At 38.8% G+C, this 16,715-nt stretch overlaps 1 protein-coding gene across 1 annotated transcript in view; it reads left to right on the plus strand.

Annotated features, from left to right (window-relative positions):
• The first annotated feature begins 3,182 nt into the window (after window positions 1–3,182).
• The window catches only part of PIK3CB (phosphatidylinositol-4,5-bisphosphate 3-kinase catalytic subunit beta), a 124,343-nt gene continuing 110,810 nt past the window's right edge, over window positions 3,183–16,715 (plus strand). Inside the window, exon 1 of the mRNA XM_004712086.4 lies at window positions 3,183–3,277. The gene's annotated coding sequence lies outside the window, so the exon portion shown is untranslated. The remainder of the gene's footprint in view (window positions 3,278–16,715) is intronic.

Here is a 16,715-nt window from a genome sequence, read left to right on the forward strand (position 1 = left end):
TCCCTGTGTTTCCAGCTCTGATCTGTACCAGTGTACATCCTCTGGTCTAGCTGGATTTGTAAGGTAGAATTGGGATCATGATAGTGGTGGGGAAGCATTAAAGAACTAGAGGAAAGTTGTATGTTTCATGGTGCTATACTGCACCTTGACTGACTTGTCTTTTCCCCACAACCCTTCTGTAAGGGGATGTACAGTTGCTTATAGATGGACTTTGGGTCCCTACTCTGCACTCCCCCTCATTCACAATGATATGGTTTTTTTTGTTCTTTGATGCCTGATACTTGATCCTATCGACCCCTTGTGATCACACAGGCTGGTGTGCTTCTTCCATGTGGGCTTTGTTGTTTCTCAGCTAGATGGCTGCTTGTTTATCTTCAAGTCTTTAAGACCCCAGATTCTCTATTTTTTGATAGCTGGGCACCATCAGCTTTCTTCACCACATTTGCTTATGTACCTGCTTTGTCTTCAGTGAACGTGTCAGGAAGGTGAGCATCACAGAATGCCAGTTTAGTAGAACAAGGTGTTCTTGCATTGAGGGAGTACTTGAGTAGAGACCCAATGTCCATCTGCTACCTTAGTACTAAACCTATAAATATATGCACATAGATCTATTTCCCCATCATCATATATAATTATATTTACATGCCTGTATTTAGACCTCTATTTCCTTTTACTTTCCTCTTGTCCCACTATCATGTTCTGCCTTAATTTGGGTCTCAGTAATTACTCTCAGTTATATTGCCCTTGATCAAGCCCTACCAGGCCTCCTACACCTTCCTCCCTATTGATTTTGGGATCACTTGTTCCCTAGTTCCTGGGGTTGTTGACACCCACTTCCTTTCCCCTGCTTCTCCCTTTGCCATTCCCCAACCCCCCACTAACCATAGATCCCATTGTTTTCTCCTCCAGATTGTTTATCCCGCCTATCTTATCTAGATAGACCTGCAGAGATAATAATATACATAAAAAAACAAGACAGAGCAAAACTAGGAGTGTTTTCCAGTCAAGTCTGATGGGGTGTCTGATTGTATGCCTTAGGGACTTCGTTGCTCTGTCCCCCTTGCTATTCTGTTCACACCCTTAGTGTTTCACCTCAGTGTGGTGGGGTCAGATCAGGCACAGTTCCCGCACTGTGTCGCCAGTGTTGCCCCCCGTAGCACTATGGGTCAGTGACGGACATCATGTCTCCTAGTGGGGCCGGCCCTATGATTGGTCCTCTCTGTGCTTTGGCTGCTCTGAGCCAGAATATTGTCCTCAGGGCTTGGTGGAACAGGATGTGTTCCACTCTCTCTTCCTCTTCCTTCATTTGCTCCTGTGTGCTCTGATCAGACATGACTCACTCCTAGAGCTGTAGCTTCAGTGCTGCTTTCTGAAATGAAATATTCTGCAGAGAGGGGAGGCTGTCCACGTAGTTGGGATTGAGGCTGGCCCCTCAGACCTCTCTATGATTTTAAGGAGCTAAGTGTAGGGATAATGGGGAGTGACTGGGAAAGTTTATGCTGTTTTATTTTTAGGGTAATGAAATATGCGAAAATCTGTAGTGATGGTTATACAACTACAACTCTTAATACACTAAAACCTACTACACATTTAAAAGGATGATATAAATTCTTTTTTTTAGTTGTTGTGCTAGTCCTCCTTTGCCAGATGATATAATTTCTTATGATAAAATTCACATACCCAAAAAGTCACCCATTCTTTTTTTCTCTCCAAGTCACCCATTCTTTATGTACTCTGTACTTTTATCAGATAATATGATTTGCAAACATACTCTCCTACTCTGAGTTTTTTTTTTTTTTTTTTTAAGGAAAAAATTTCAAAATTGATGTAGTCCTATTTATCTTTCCATTTGCCACTTAAGCTTTTGGTGTCAGATTTAAAAACAAAGTTCCCTGATTCAAGATCTGTGGAAGATTTACTTCTATATTTGTTCCTTTGAGTTATGCTTTTAGCTTCTCCATTGAGGATTATGGTCCATTTTGAGTTAATTTTTGTGTGTGGTACAAGAAAAGGGTCCCCTCTTATTCTTTTGTATGTGGGTATCAGTTTTCCAACATCATTTGCCCCATCAATGAATTGACCTGGCAACCTTGTTGAAAATCAGTTGATCATAAATATAAGTTTTAGTTTCTTGATATTTGGACATGTTCTATTTTTCAGTTTTACCTTAGGCTACAGTAAATAAACCTATGGTTCAGATGGACTCACTTCACACACATTGTCAGTGACTTAAAAAATTTAGGCCTTTGAAAGGAGAACGATTTAAAGAGAAAGGTCATAAGGGCAACACAATGGTACTTTCTAATCAACCAAAACGGAACCCTGGTGGTGTAGTAGTTACTTGTATGGGGCTGTGATTCCACAAGGTCTGAAGTTGGAAAACTGACTTTCTACTCCTGTACACAGTTACAGTCTCAGAAACTAACAGGACCAGTTCAACCCTGTCCTATAATGTCATTATGAGTCAGCATTGACTCGATGATAGTGAGTTGTTGAAGTGAAACCAAAAAATGTAGCGGTTGACTTAAGCTAGGCATTAGTGACAGTCTTCAGACCAACACATTGCCCTTTTCATCACTTCGGAACAGCTTGCTAATTTTATCCATCTGATTCAATGATGATTGAGAAAGACAGAATGATCATAAAATGGAAGGCTGTGAACTAGAAGCCATTGAGCCAGTTAAGCCAGGTTCCACAATCCAGTGACCACTTGTCTCTCATATTTAGCAAGTCTTAAATGTATTTAAAAACAGTCACTGATTCCAACTAATGGCATGAAACAAATAGTTGGCTGTTAACTAAAAGGTTGGAGGTTCAAATCCACCCATTGATACCTTGGAAGAAAGACTTGTTTTCAATCCGATTATGAAAAATTAGATGTTGAAAACCCTACGGAGCATAGTTCTCCTCTGACACATATATAGTTAAGCAGGCTTTCAAGATACACTAATAAAGGCACATCTGCAAAGACCCTATTTCCAAATCATGTTCACGGGTACCAGGGGTTAGGACTTAAATATGTCTTTTTGAGAGATACAACCAATAACAATGTGTTTTCTATGCTTTTTCTTATGCACATGTATCTAAAAATCTACACAGTTATAAGCAAAGTTTTATATATCATAAAATTTATTCTAATTTAGCTCATCTTCAATCTTTTTTGTAGTGCATCTTCTAATCTGAAAAAGTCTTCCATGAAAGCTTCACTTTTTAAAAAAAAAAAAAAGCAGTGCCATCTGTTTTCCTAAAAGATTGATGTGGGGGCTGTCGTTTTGAGGTAAGTATCCTATTTTGTGTTTTTGTAGTTATTTAGATTATTATTTAGATTATTTCCCCAATTAAATATAGCAGAAATATATGGGTGTTTCAGAGGTTCTTACTTTTAAATTACTTTGAATGGAGTACAGCGTGTGGGTGGGGTGGGTCAGAGATGACTCTAGGCCTTGGTTGAAGATAGGTATTTTAAAGGTTGGAGATTCAAAACATTCAGCTGTGGAAGAAAAGTATTGCTGATCTGCTTCCCCTATGATTATAGCTAAGAAAACTTTATGGAGTGGTTTTTACTCTGCACACATGAGGTCACTGTAAGTTAGAATTGACTCAGTGGCAGCCAACAGCAACAGTAATGATTTTGACTCTCAAAATCTCTACAAAAATCTTTCTTCCAAGGCTGGAGAATAACTTATAGTGTTACTCTAGTCGTAGTGTGAATGGTACAGACATGCTTCCTGCACTCATTGAGTATATAGTTAGCAGAAAAAGTTAGGTGTGGAATGAATAATTTGAACTGAATTGATTAATTACAGCTTTGATAAATATTGCAGAAATGAAATGATGATTACCCAAGAAAGTAGTGGTAAAGTAGGTGATTTTAATTAATCTGTGTGTGAGGGAAAGGAAATTCTAGCCTTGGTTGAAAATAGTCTGGAATTTAGGATGTTTACTACAAAGTTAAGAACGGGGTTTCATGAGGAAAGAGGAGGCGGTCAGTAATGTTGGAAGCTTTTTAGCGATGTTAATTGTAAACTGGAGAAACTTTTTTTGATTTGATAGTTATGGGACCATTTGACAGTATAGATTTCAGAGGTAGTTTGGCAGGGAATGTGGAAGAAAGCAGCCACAAATATATCCAACATTTTGAATTCCAGTAGCTGAAAGTATGATGGTGCCATTAACCACAAGAAATGGCAGATATTTGGAGGATGATATGAGAAATTCTGTTAGAGACATTTTGATTCTGGGGATACAGATAAAATTTTAAAACCTCTTCATTGTGAAAATATAAGACAAACTTAAAGATAATTTAGGGTCTGATGTTAAGGATTTTGGGGTAGTTCACATAGAGGTTGAACTGTGGCAGTATGTTATATCACCAGTTATAGCAAAGCATAAAAACTAGAGGAGATGTTTATTTTAAATGAGTGACTGTTAAAAGAATTAGTAAAAGAAAAAATAAAAAGAAAGGAAACCAGATAATGCACTGCTTTTCTCTTAAGTACAATAAAGAGCCTCAAGGAGAGGCTCTTTAGACAGCTAGGATGCTGTGGAATGATCAAAGACTCCATGCTCTAAAAGAGGCCACTGAATTTTGATTAAGAGGTATTGACAACTGAGTAGACCAGGATAAATTGCAAGAGGTTCAGAAGTAAGTGTTTTTAGAAAACCATATAGCACAAAGAATAAAATAGAATGTTTTCAGAAGGGTTAACTGTGTAGGAAGGAAGGCTGTGATCATTTTGAAGAGGGAAAAATCTTTTCAGTTGGCAGGCAGCAACTGGACTGCTAACCACGAAGTCTGCAGTTCAAATCTACTAGCTGCTTCTCTAATGGTTTACAGTCTCAGAGATCATATGTAGGGTCATTATGTCTTGATAGTCTTGGGTTTTTATATTTTAGGTAAAAGGGAGAGATCTATGAGGATAATTTAAATATGTGATTAGATTAAAATTTTATAGAGTGCTTAATTTCTAAGGAGATGGGATCAAGGCCATGGGCAGAAAATTTAGAGTGGGTACCTTTATGCTTAGATACCAGAAGAATGGCAGGGTGGTTCAAGATACAAAGAATTTTTTAGGCAAAGAGGAAGAAGATCATAAAATTTCTTACCCTGTTTTAAAAATAAAGTAGAAAATGCGATTATCTATTAGACATCTCTAGGTGGCTCAGTTACTTTTTTGAACAGCTGCCGTGGGAGAAAAGCCTGGTGATCTGTTTCCATAAAGTTTATAGCCAATTAAAGTCGAAGCAGTTCTGCTCTTTAACACATGAATCAGAATTAGCCCAATGGCAACAGGCTTTTTTATTTGCTTTTTAGACGTGTAGTTAATCAACAATGGAGTTAGAATCCTGGGAGAAGAAACGTTAGGAAAAATATTGTAGAGCATTTACCAAATTCACCAAATGTTCACTGAACACCTGTTTTGTGTCAGCACTGTTATAGACAATATATCACTTCTTATGGAGCTAATCATTAAGGGAACGAAAAAGAAAAGCAATTAGTGACCTTATATGAAGATAATTAAAATAGTGTAAATAAGAGAGCGACCGGTTGGCTCCTTCTGAGGAAGTGTGACATTAAGGTAAGGGGTGAATAACAATAATCAAATCAAGCTCGTATACCAACTAGCATTCAAGAGCTTAAAATACCCACTGAATTGGGTAAATCTGCTGCCCAAAGACCTCATTAAAGTGTTGAAAATTTAGGATGCCACTTTGAGGACTAAGGTGTACCTCACCTAAGCCATGGTATTTTTGACAATTCGGCATGCATAACTCTTAATATTCTAAGATTGGACAAAAATGCTTAAATGAGTTGAAATTCTTTTCTTTCTTTGTTTATTTTTAAGAAAACCTTTGTTAACTTCCACAACTGGGAATTTTATAAGAAGCTGAAGAAATGTTCGTCTTGGTGTTACATACTAGGTGGGAACACACATCTGTTCAGATAGATGATAAAAACTCACTGTCATCTAGTGGATGGTAGAACTGCCCCTGTGAGTTTCTGAGGTTCTAACTCTTTACGGGAGTAGAAAGCCCTGTTTTTCTCCCAGTGAGCTGCTGGTGACTTCCAACTGCTGGCCTAGATGATAGGCCAATAAAATATTAAAAGAGAAGCTGTGTGGATGGGCTTACATTCCCTACAGAGAGGTTTTTGAAGCTATATAATTTCTTTGGAGTAGTCATTAAGATAAAGAAAAATTGAAGTAGGTCATATCTTGTGTTTTAAGTATTAGAGTTGTTCCTTAGTAAATGACGTTTTAATTTGAAAGGTTTAGAAGCGTTTTATCGTTGCACACGAACACCGTGGCAAACAGTGGTGCTGTTTAACCTTGCCTTCTAGTCTTCACTAGCTTCTCTTCCTCCCTTTCTCGACCATTCTTTGTCTCTGGGTTCTTTTCTCTGTAACATGTACTGAATATTTATGCAATTGGAAAAAACGTTCATAAAGATTATATTGTTGTGTGCCTCCTGTTTCTGATCCTTTGATAATGTGACGTGCTTTTGCTTTTACTCAGAAAATTACTGTGGCCAGTTTGTCATAAAGCCTGCTATAGACAGTAAGATATTGTGAAAGAAAATCTGGCTTTCTGTTTAGCATGACCTTTCAAAACTGTTTTCTTTGCGGCAAGCATCTCATTTAGCCTTTTGACTGCCATATGACAGAAGTAGTAAGTACATAAAGGGCAATATAAATGCCTGCCTTGTTGATCTCAACTCCCAATATAAAGACATGCTAAATAGCCACGCATGTTATTAATCATCATAGTGTTGTTTATGTGGAGGGAACTAGTTTTATGCATAGCACAAAGGATATACTTTAAGTTTACTTTTATAAATTTTCTAATATTTAAAATCTGAATTTTAGATAATAACTTTATTTACTCTTAAAAGGGGATCTGCATTTTTTATGCCAAGTTTTAGTGATTTTTAATACATGGAGATTATTATAATAATGTGGGGAATGATATTAAAGCAACCTCTGAGGGCAACTTTTTACTGTTTCTGAGTATTAAGACAAGCTTGTTTTAAAATGTGAAGAGCCCTGGGAAACCTCAGTAAGTACCAGCTTAATACTGAACTTGAATCTTTATTTGCCAGTGGTTGTCTAACGCTGTAATGTATTTATTAATTTGTCATTCAACACATCATTTTTATTTATTTTTAATCAATTTACATCCATACATCCATCCAAAACAAATCATTATTAAGGGCTTATCATGTGTCAGACACTGTGTTCCACCCTGTCTAGTTGTCAGCAAAAGTGGCAGGATCATAGCTCAGTCCTACAGCTGCTAATGACACTTCCCCCTTTGGCTTCAGAAGGAAAGATGATAGGAGAAGTACTGCATACCTGAGAATGTTCTCTCAGGACCCTTTGGTGGGTTAGTGCAGACAAGCCAGTTATAGGTGATAGCAAAGATCTGAAGCTTGAGCTTGATTATCACCAGTACTGAGGGCCATAGGCAGAAAGTAATGAAGTGTGTATGACATTTAGCAGAACATATAAAAAAATGTATAGTTTAAGGAACAATTAAAAACAAACAAACCCTGTAACAGTCTCTCTCCCACAAGAGACACTTAACTCAGATTTGTGCTCCTCCCTTGCTTTTCTTTATAATTTTACCAACTGTGCTTGAATTACTAAACAATATATTCAATTTAAATTAGATTAATAATTATATTGATTTTTCTATGAGTATGCTTGGGATTTTTTGTTATAAAAAATTTCACCTTACCATATATTCATTATGTGTCTCTGATATCATTGGGTAAGAGTTTTCCGAAGATATGTACCTAGAGTTATGAGTTGGATTCTATATGTGCAAAAGATATGTGGAAGTCTTAACCACTGGTGTTTTATTTAGAAATAGGCTTTGCAGATGTAAGTAGTTAAGTTAGCCTGAGGTCATATTTCAGTAAACAACATAAAAACCCCATACTGACTGCTATGGAGTCAATTCTGACTCATGACGACATTGTAGGATAGGGTAGAACTGTCTTGTTGGGATTCCAAAACACTCTCTCTTTAATTTAATGAAGTTGGTTTTATTTTTTAACAGTTTTATTGGCACTTTATTCACATATCACACAATTCAACATTTCAGTCACATTCAGAAGAGTTGTACAATGGTAACCACAATCAATTTTGGAATACCACCCACCCCCAACTCTTTACTACAAGGGTAAATAGCCTCATCTTTGTCCTTAGGAGCAGCTGGTGGGTTTGAACACTTGTGCCTGGCTGTAAACTAGGAGAAGCAAAGAAGGCTCTTCTAGAGGATTTGGAAGGGAGTGTGGCCTGGCCATACTCTTAATTTTCACTTAAAAATTTTTTAAAAAATTATTTGGGGTTCGTACAACTTTTATCACAATCCATACATCAATTGAATCAGGCATATTTGTACATATGTTGCCCTCATTCTTTTCTAGATATTTACTTTTCATTGAGTCCTTGTGATATCAGCTCATTATTTATTTCCCCCTTCTTTCCCCCCCACCCTCATAACCCCGATACATTGTTATTATTTTCATCTTACACCTGACCACTGTCTCCCTTCCCCCATGTTTTCTGTTGTTCTTCCCCCTGTTGAGGGGTGTATGGTTATGCGTAGATCATTGCGATCTTGGTACCCCCTTTCTTCCTTCCTCTCCCCCACATCCCCCTACCCTTCGGGTATCACTATTCTCACTCCTGTTCCTGGATTCTGTGTGTCATAAGCTCTCATCCCTTTCTGTACCTGTGTACATGTTCTAGTCTAGTCTGAATTGAGGAGGAGCAGCACTGGGGTCATGGTAGTGGGGGGTGATCTTAATTTTCACTTTTAACTGGCAGACTGTGAGAAAATATTTCTCATATTTTAAAGCCACTGGTTGTGATGCTTCCTTTTGATAACCCTAGAAAAACTAATGTACATAGTTATGGAATTTATGAGTTGTGAGTGATATGCACAAGTTCAATTTTACTCTTTTTTTTTTTTTAAACATTTTATTAGGGGCTCATACAACTCTTATCACAATCCAGACACACATCAATTGTGTAATGCGCATTTGTACATCGTTTCTCAAAACATTTTCTCTCCATTTAAACCCCCGACATTAGGTCCTCATTTTTCCCCTCCCTCCCTGCTCCCCCCTCCCGCATGAGCCCTTGATAGTTTATAAATGGGTATTTTGTCATATCTTGCCCTGTCCTACGTCTCCCTTCATCCACTTTTTGGTTGTCTGTCCCCCAGGGAGGAGGTCACACACACTTCCATGTAATCGGTTCCCTCTTCCCTACCCATTCTCCCTTTACCCTCCCTGTTTTGCCACTCACACCGCTGGTCCTATAGGGCTCATCCGTCCTGGATTCCCTGTATTTTCAGTTCCTATCTGTACCAGTGTACCTCCTCTGGTCTAGCCAGTCTTGCAAGATAGAATTCGAGTCAATGGTAGTGGGAGCGGGGAGGAAACCTTTACTCTTAAAAACAAAAATAACCTCACTGCCTTTCAGTTGATTCCAATTCATAGCAACCCTATAGCAAAGAGTAGAATTGCCCCTTTGGGTTTCCAAGACTAAATCTTTACGGGAATAGCAAGCCTCATCTTTCTCCCATTGAGGGGCTGGAAGCTTTGAACTGCTGACCTTGCCGTTAGCAGCCCCACATGTAACCATAGCCTCAGAAACCTCAATTTTGGTAGGGAACAACAAATGCTTTAAGGAAGAGGTTGGAACAATGTATTCTCCCATCAGCAGTCATCAGTGAAATGATATCGTGATTTTAATTTATATTTCTTTTATGATTAAGGAGCCCTGGTGACATATAGGAGCTTCAGCATTGGGCTGAAATCCGCAAGGTTGGTGATTCAAGCCCACGAGCCACTTCATTGGAGAAAGATGAGGCTTTCTGCTCCCTTACAGGTTTATAACCCCAGAAACCCTAGGGAGCAGTTCTGCTCTCCTCCAAGGGTCTCTCCTCCAGGGTCGCTGTGATTTGGAGTCAGTGCAACAGCACTGAGTGATGATGGATTTTTGACAAATGAAGTTAAGAATAGGTTTACAGGCAGCGTGCGCCATTTTGAAATGTTTAGATTTCCTCAAGGAAAATCACAGAAACCATCTCCTACCATTTAGGCTGTCTTTTATCCATTTAATAAGACAAATTTATATCCAAATTATTCTAAACCTTTAATCTCAATTCTATGTGTAGGATACCTATTTCTATAGACACATGCAAACATAAATTGAGTATTAATCCCAGTAAATCAGTTTCATTCATGAAAGCATTACTTCAATAAGAAATATAATTGTAATCAAAAAGTTCTTAGAAAGTAAACATCAGGTGTAAAGATAAACAGTACAGAGGAGATTGATATTCTGACCTACCTAAGCGATTCTTAGGGTATATCCAACCCATTATCTCAAATGTGTAATGTTAAAAATTATATAGTTTATATACTTATATAGTATCACATAGTTTCACTTATACGTTAATAATGTATACATGTGTTTTTAAATACATTGATTTTAAAAGGAAACATACAGTTTCATTCAGATGTCAATTTGACATACGTCTATAGAGATAGGTATATAAGGAATATTCAAAAACCTACTGTTAAACATTTTCCCCATATGCTTGTTTAGTGAACTGGGAAACTTCTGTTTAATCTTTTTTGCCCAGTTTTCTGTTGGATTTGTGTTCTTTATATATTCATTTTCACACTATATAAAAGTGTTTATTTGATAAATTTTTATTCACTTCTTTTTAACACTCTTCAATGGTTTTCTTGTATATTTTGTTTCTGGACCATCCTCTTAACATAGCCTTTCAGGATCTGGATGTAGCCAGGCTGTGCTGTACCATTCTGCCCCTTGTTCGCTGCGTCTTTTTGCTCCAGTCCTACTGGTCTTCTTTTAGTTGTTCAAATGCTTACTCAGATCTTTACATATGTTTTTCCTCCCACCTTGAATTACCTCCAGTCTATCTTCAAACAAATTCTTTCTTTGCCTACATACTTTTCTTTCTCCCTTCAAACCTTTATTACAGTAGCACCTTCTCTTTAAAAACCCTCTTTGACTTTCTCTACCTCAAATTCCTATGTGAAGGAGCTTTAAAAATATTCATGAAAAAAGTCCAATATCTTTTCATTCCTTTTCTCTGCTAACTTTTTGAAGTCCCTCTGTACTCTGTACCTCTACAGACTACAATTTGTAAAAGTACAATATTTCCATTCACGAGGTCATAAGAACCATGTGATTGATTCTAACATGCATTATGCAAATACATGAACTAGGAGGAAAGGAGTGAATGGTGCTTAGTAGACTTACTACTATGTTAACGATAGAATCTCATCAGTGTTGTTCCTTATCCCTCTTCGTAATTCTATTTTTTGTTTTATGGAGAAAATGATAGAAAATTGGACCAACTTAGAAGGATATGCAGTTTTTAATCATGACCCTAAAACTATCAAAATTACCTGCATGAAAATGAATAATGGCTCAAACACAATAGACATTTATTTCCCACTCTACACATGGAATACCCTAATATGGATGATGATGTTACTTTCTCTCTTTTCTACTTTGGCTCTTTCCTCCTCCAATGCTCACAGAAGATGACAAACAAGCTTTCTGCAAGTCCTGCACTTGATGCGAAGTCATTTCCATTCAACATTGTATTTTAATTGCACAGGAGATTGGAATATGTAGTCTGCTCGGTGTCTGGCTATAATTTCATAATTGTAAAAGAAGGAAAAAGGGATTTTCTTTCTTCCAATTATTTGGGCATATAATCCACATCATACAATTCAATCGTTCAATCATATTAAGAAGAATTGTACAATCATTACTACAATCAGTTAAAGAACATTTCCACCCCATGACTAAATAACCTTTAAAATGATCAGTGTAATCGCATTCAGTTCTTGTTTTCACTGCCCCTCCTGCCTTCACTGTTTACTCTCAAAATCTCTGCTCATCTCTCCCCTTATTCACCCCACACCATTTATTATCTCTGTGCTTCATACATTGTTAAACTCAACAGAAACAATAAAGAACAGAAACGAAATGGAGAGGTAAGGACAAAACAATAGCAATATAAAGATAAAAATGCCATATTGAGCAGGAAAGAAAAGACGTCCATCAGTATCCAGAAAGCCACGATCAAGCAAGAGATTCTTGCACCGAGAACAAATTCAAGAGGTCAACAGGCCAAGTTTTATCCAGCCTAATCAGGATTACAATGACTATGTTTGATGGTAAGGCTGTTCCAGACCTTTGGCGAGGTGAGAAATTTGCCAGTGGCCAAATCTGACTAAATACTAGCTCCCATTGCCTGCCACAGCCTTCTACAAATTGGGTGTTCACAATTTAAGTTCTGATACTTTTCCATTCATTATATTTGAATTTTGTACTTATCATCTTTGGATCATACAAGCTGGTAATGCTTCTTTTGTGTGGACTTAGTTGACTCCTGGCTTAGATGACTGCTTGTTTGAATACAAGCCTTTAAGACCCCAGACACTATTCCAATTGATAGCCAGGCACCATCTGCTCTCTTCACCCACTTTGCTGTAACACCCTTATCTTCAGTGTTCATTTCATGAAGGCAAGTATTGAGCAGGGCCATGTAATCACAATTTATTGTTCTTATATTCAGGCTAGAGTTAAGTAGGCACCCAGAACCCATCTGCTTGCTCATGGAATATGCATGCCTGAGGTTTACTTTGGGGGGGGTGTCTTATAAATCCTCACATCACCCACTACATTAGCACCAGCAGCAAACCAACCAGCAAATAAAGAGAAAAAACAAAACAAACTAAAGGCAGGAAAACGAAAACCCATATAAGCAAAAAAAGTATAAAATTGTCAATCATCCCCCTGGGCGGGGGGAGGCGATTGCACTGATGACATCAATGTTCCCAATGACACAGCACTCTGGACACTGTCAGTATGATGAGTCTGTGTGAGTACAGATCCACCATGAGTTGTTGCCCTGCACAGTTTGATCCCCCAGTCTATTGAGCTCTGTTTACCCTAAGTATGAGGCTTGGTGCCAGGGGAAACCTTTCTGGATCACTTCTTTCATGAGCAGTTCCTTACCCAACAGAACAAAACTTGTCATGTGACTGCGAGGGGGTTATCAAGGTACTAAATATATGGTGATCCTGGGTCCCTTTCCATTGGACACCTCCCAAGCTGGGGGTCCCCATCAAGGTTCCAGTGACCACCACTTCCACAGTCCCAGGGTGGCCCCTCTCTGCTTCCTCTCCCTTCCGAATATCTCAGTCATAGGATGCAGGCAACTTTGGGCCAGGGACTTCTATGTTAAGTCCTTCTGGTGTAGCCCCTGCTTTGTGTCATCTGCCTTCATGGTCAGCATCCAAGGCCATCATGCTGTTTAGTCCATGGCATGGTTCACTGAGGGGTGGGTAGAAATGTATTCATAGTTTACCTTAGAACATAAAATCTGGTCCATTGCCCCATCTTCCATACAGTGTTTGTTTAGCACCCCTTCCTGATGTGCGGTTACTTCTCCTCTATCACCCACCATACTCAACAACAGAACCATCAGTACTTCCTTCAAAATATGGATGCTCCCCTCTCCTGCTCCTAGCTTGGTCTTCCAGCAAGGATTTCCTTTCAATCCTGTTGGGGGAGCGGGGGGAGCTTGATTTGCTCTAGCCTTGCCTCGATGCGTACATCCTCAAGTGGATGGTCACTCCCATTTCCCCCCTCTTCGAAGGAACGAACCCAGATGACATGAGGTCTCCTCCTTCAAGTTGGCTCCCGTGGAATGCACAAAAGAGAGGTGATGTGTGGTTCATGGCCAGTAAGTAGCCTTCTCCCAGAAAAAATGGATTTTCTTGGGCATTTCTTGGACTAGCATTCTCTGAGCCTTTGTTGCACAGTGGTTACACATTGGGCTGCTAACTGCAAGGTCATCCGTTTAAAACTACCAGCTGCCCATTGGGAGAGAGATGAGGATTTTTGTAAAGAATTAGTCTTTGAAACCTACAGGGACAGTTCTACCTTGTCCTATAGGGTTGCTATGAGTCAGAATTGACTTGATGGCAATTAATTTTCTAATATTCCTGTAACAGAAACACCACAAGTTGGTGTTTTAACAAATGACCTGTAACAAACAAATTGATTGTCTCAGTTTAGGAGACAAGAGCCTGAATTTAGGGTGCAGCAGCTCTAAAGGAAGATTTCTCTTATCAGCTCTGGCGGCAAGTCCTTGTCTTTTGAGCCGCTTCTCCTAGGCATTCTTGTGGCTTGTTGTCTCTCTTTCCCAACCCGTGCTTTCTCCTTTGCTTGTTTAATCTTCATTATACCCCCAAAAGACATAGACTCAAGTTGCACACTACTCCAATTTGCCTCATTAACATAAAAAATGCAACAAAGACATTCCCAAATGGGATTGTCACCACAGTAGAGGATAGGAGGCACACACATCAATTTACAGCTGTGACCTGGAACCATCATCTCAGCCCTGTAGGTCTCACTTCCTAAAGTATAAAATACCTCTGTTCAAAAGAAGGAGCCCATTGGGTTAAATGCTGGACTGGTAACCACGAGGTCAGCAGTTTGAGCCCACCAACCTTCCATGGGAGGAAGATGAGGCTATCTGCTCCCATAAAGAATTAGTCTCAGAAGCCCTGTATTCTCTAGGGTTGATATGTCAGAATTGACAGCAGTGGATGCTCAGATATTTTCTAACACACACCTCCTTTCCTTAGTGACTAACAAGCTATAGTAAAGTGTTTCCATTGTGTCTTCATTGAACTTGGTAAGGAAATGTGTGGCTTAGTCACTGTTGGTTCCTTATTATCACATCCAGACTCTTCACAGCTCAGTAGCTTTACCCAGGTCCTGGGTACAAACTCCGTTAAAGCCATGCAGCAAATGGAAATGTATTTTTGTGAGCTGGAGTAATTCTGAGGGTATGTGTTACTTCTCCTTTGTAGGTAAGTGTATCAGTATGACATTAGTTGGTTTCAGGATAATAAGAATTAAAAAAAAAAAAATATATATATATATATATCTCCTTGGCAAAACATAAGAATTTCAAATGTATTTGAACGCATTCTATTAAGAAAGGCTAGTGCTTGTATCTATTTTATTATTTTGAACTATAAATCATTGATTTCAAATCAAAGTTTGCTAAATCAAAGGTGGATCATGAAAGTGTAACAAATGACCCCAAATTTCTTTCACTGCCATCGATTCAATCCCAACTCATAGTCAGCATTACAAGACAAGGATAGAACTGTCTTTGTGAGACTGTAACTCTACAGGAGCAGAAAGCCTCATCTTAAGTGTGCTGATGTAGAAAGTCTTCTCTTTCTCCCTCAGAGCAGCTGGAGGTTCTGTTACTCATTGTTATTAACTCCCCATAGTCAGGAAGCATTTTAAATTGTTTAGCCATTAGTATTAATGGTATGCAATGGTCTTGAAAGACATTTTCGAATATATTTGTTACTTTAGTGTCTTAGTTTTCTACGATTGCCATAACAAAAATACCATAAAGTAGGTGTCTTGAATGAACAGAAATTAATTTTCTTATAGCTCTAGAGGCTAGAAGTTTGAACTCAGGACATCAGCAGGGTTCTGATTTCTTGAGGCATCCTGGTGGCATAGTGGGCTTCTAACCCCAAGGTCAGCAATTTGAACCCACTGGCCACTCCACAGTAGGCAGATGAGTTATTTTGCTCTTGTAAAGATTTATGGTCTCAGAAATCCTAGGAAGCAGTTCTCCTCCACTTTATTAGGGACAATAGGAGCTGGAATCCATTTATAGCAGTGGGTTTGGGTTTGATTTGGTTTATGCTTTCTTCCCAGCAGCTCCAGAGCAACATTTCTTCCCAGTAGCCTTAGGTATTTCTTGACTAGCCTTGGCTAGTAGGCTGAACCTCACTGTATGGCCATTTCTGACGTCCTCCTTTATAAAATACCACTAAGACCTTCCACTGGGGTCCTGGTGGGCATACCAAAATCTCAAACCAAACTCAATACCATTGAGTCAATGCCGACTCCTAGCGGCCCTCTAGGACGATGTAGAACTGCCCCTGTGAGTTTCTGAGACTGTAACTTTTTATGGGAGTTGAAAGCCCATCTTTCTCCCCTGGTAGGCATAGTGAACTACACATTGAACTGCTAACCACAAGGTCACCAGTTTGAACTCACTAGTCATTCTTCTGGAGAAAAGTGAGGCTCTTTACTCCTATAAAGATTTAAAGTCTCGGAAACCCCAAAGAGACCATTATGCTCGGTCCTTTAAGGTTGCTATGAGTCAGAATTGATTCAATGACACTGAGTTTTATTTTGTTTTGAGGATACACCTTACTCCTATATGACTTCCTTAATTTAACTGAGAACATCAGCAAAGATCTAGTTCCCCAAATATTCACAATTTTCGAAAGTGATATGAATGATGAGTAAAATGAAAACCTCGTTTTCCCAACAAAGCACCATTTGTAATGATGACAAGAGGAGAGACAAGAATGCTGGTTTAAAGAGATTGTTGTACTTGACAGCCCAGAAGCACAGATTCCATTCAGTTTGTGCAGCCAGAGGACTGCAACGAGAGCAAAAGTTATTCCTAGTGTGCCTTTCTCATCCATCTTACAGGCAGAGATTGTCCAGAGATCCCTGGCCCCAAATGGGAACCCCACTGAGGGACTGTTCAAAAGAAGCTCACAGTGACTGACAGTGTGCAGAGACTGACGGTGAC

Source organism: Echinops telfairi, unplaced genomic scaffold (assembly GCF_000313985.2).
Source record: "Echinops telfairi isolate 266 unplaced genomic scaffold, ASM31398v2 ScPeMD7_16;HRSCAF=60, whole genome shotgun sequence".
Lineage (NCBI taxonomy): Eukaryota > Metazoa > Chordata > Mammalia > Afrosoricida > Tenrecidae > Echinops > Echinops telfairi.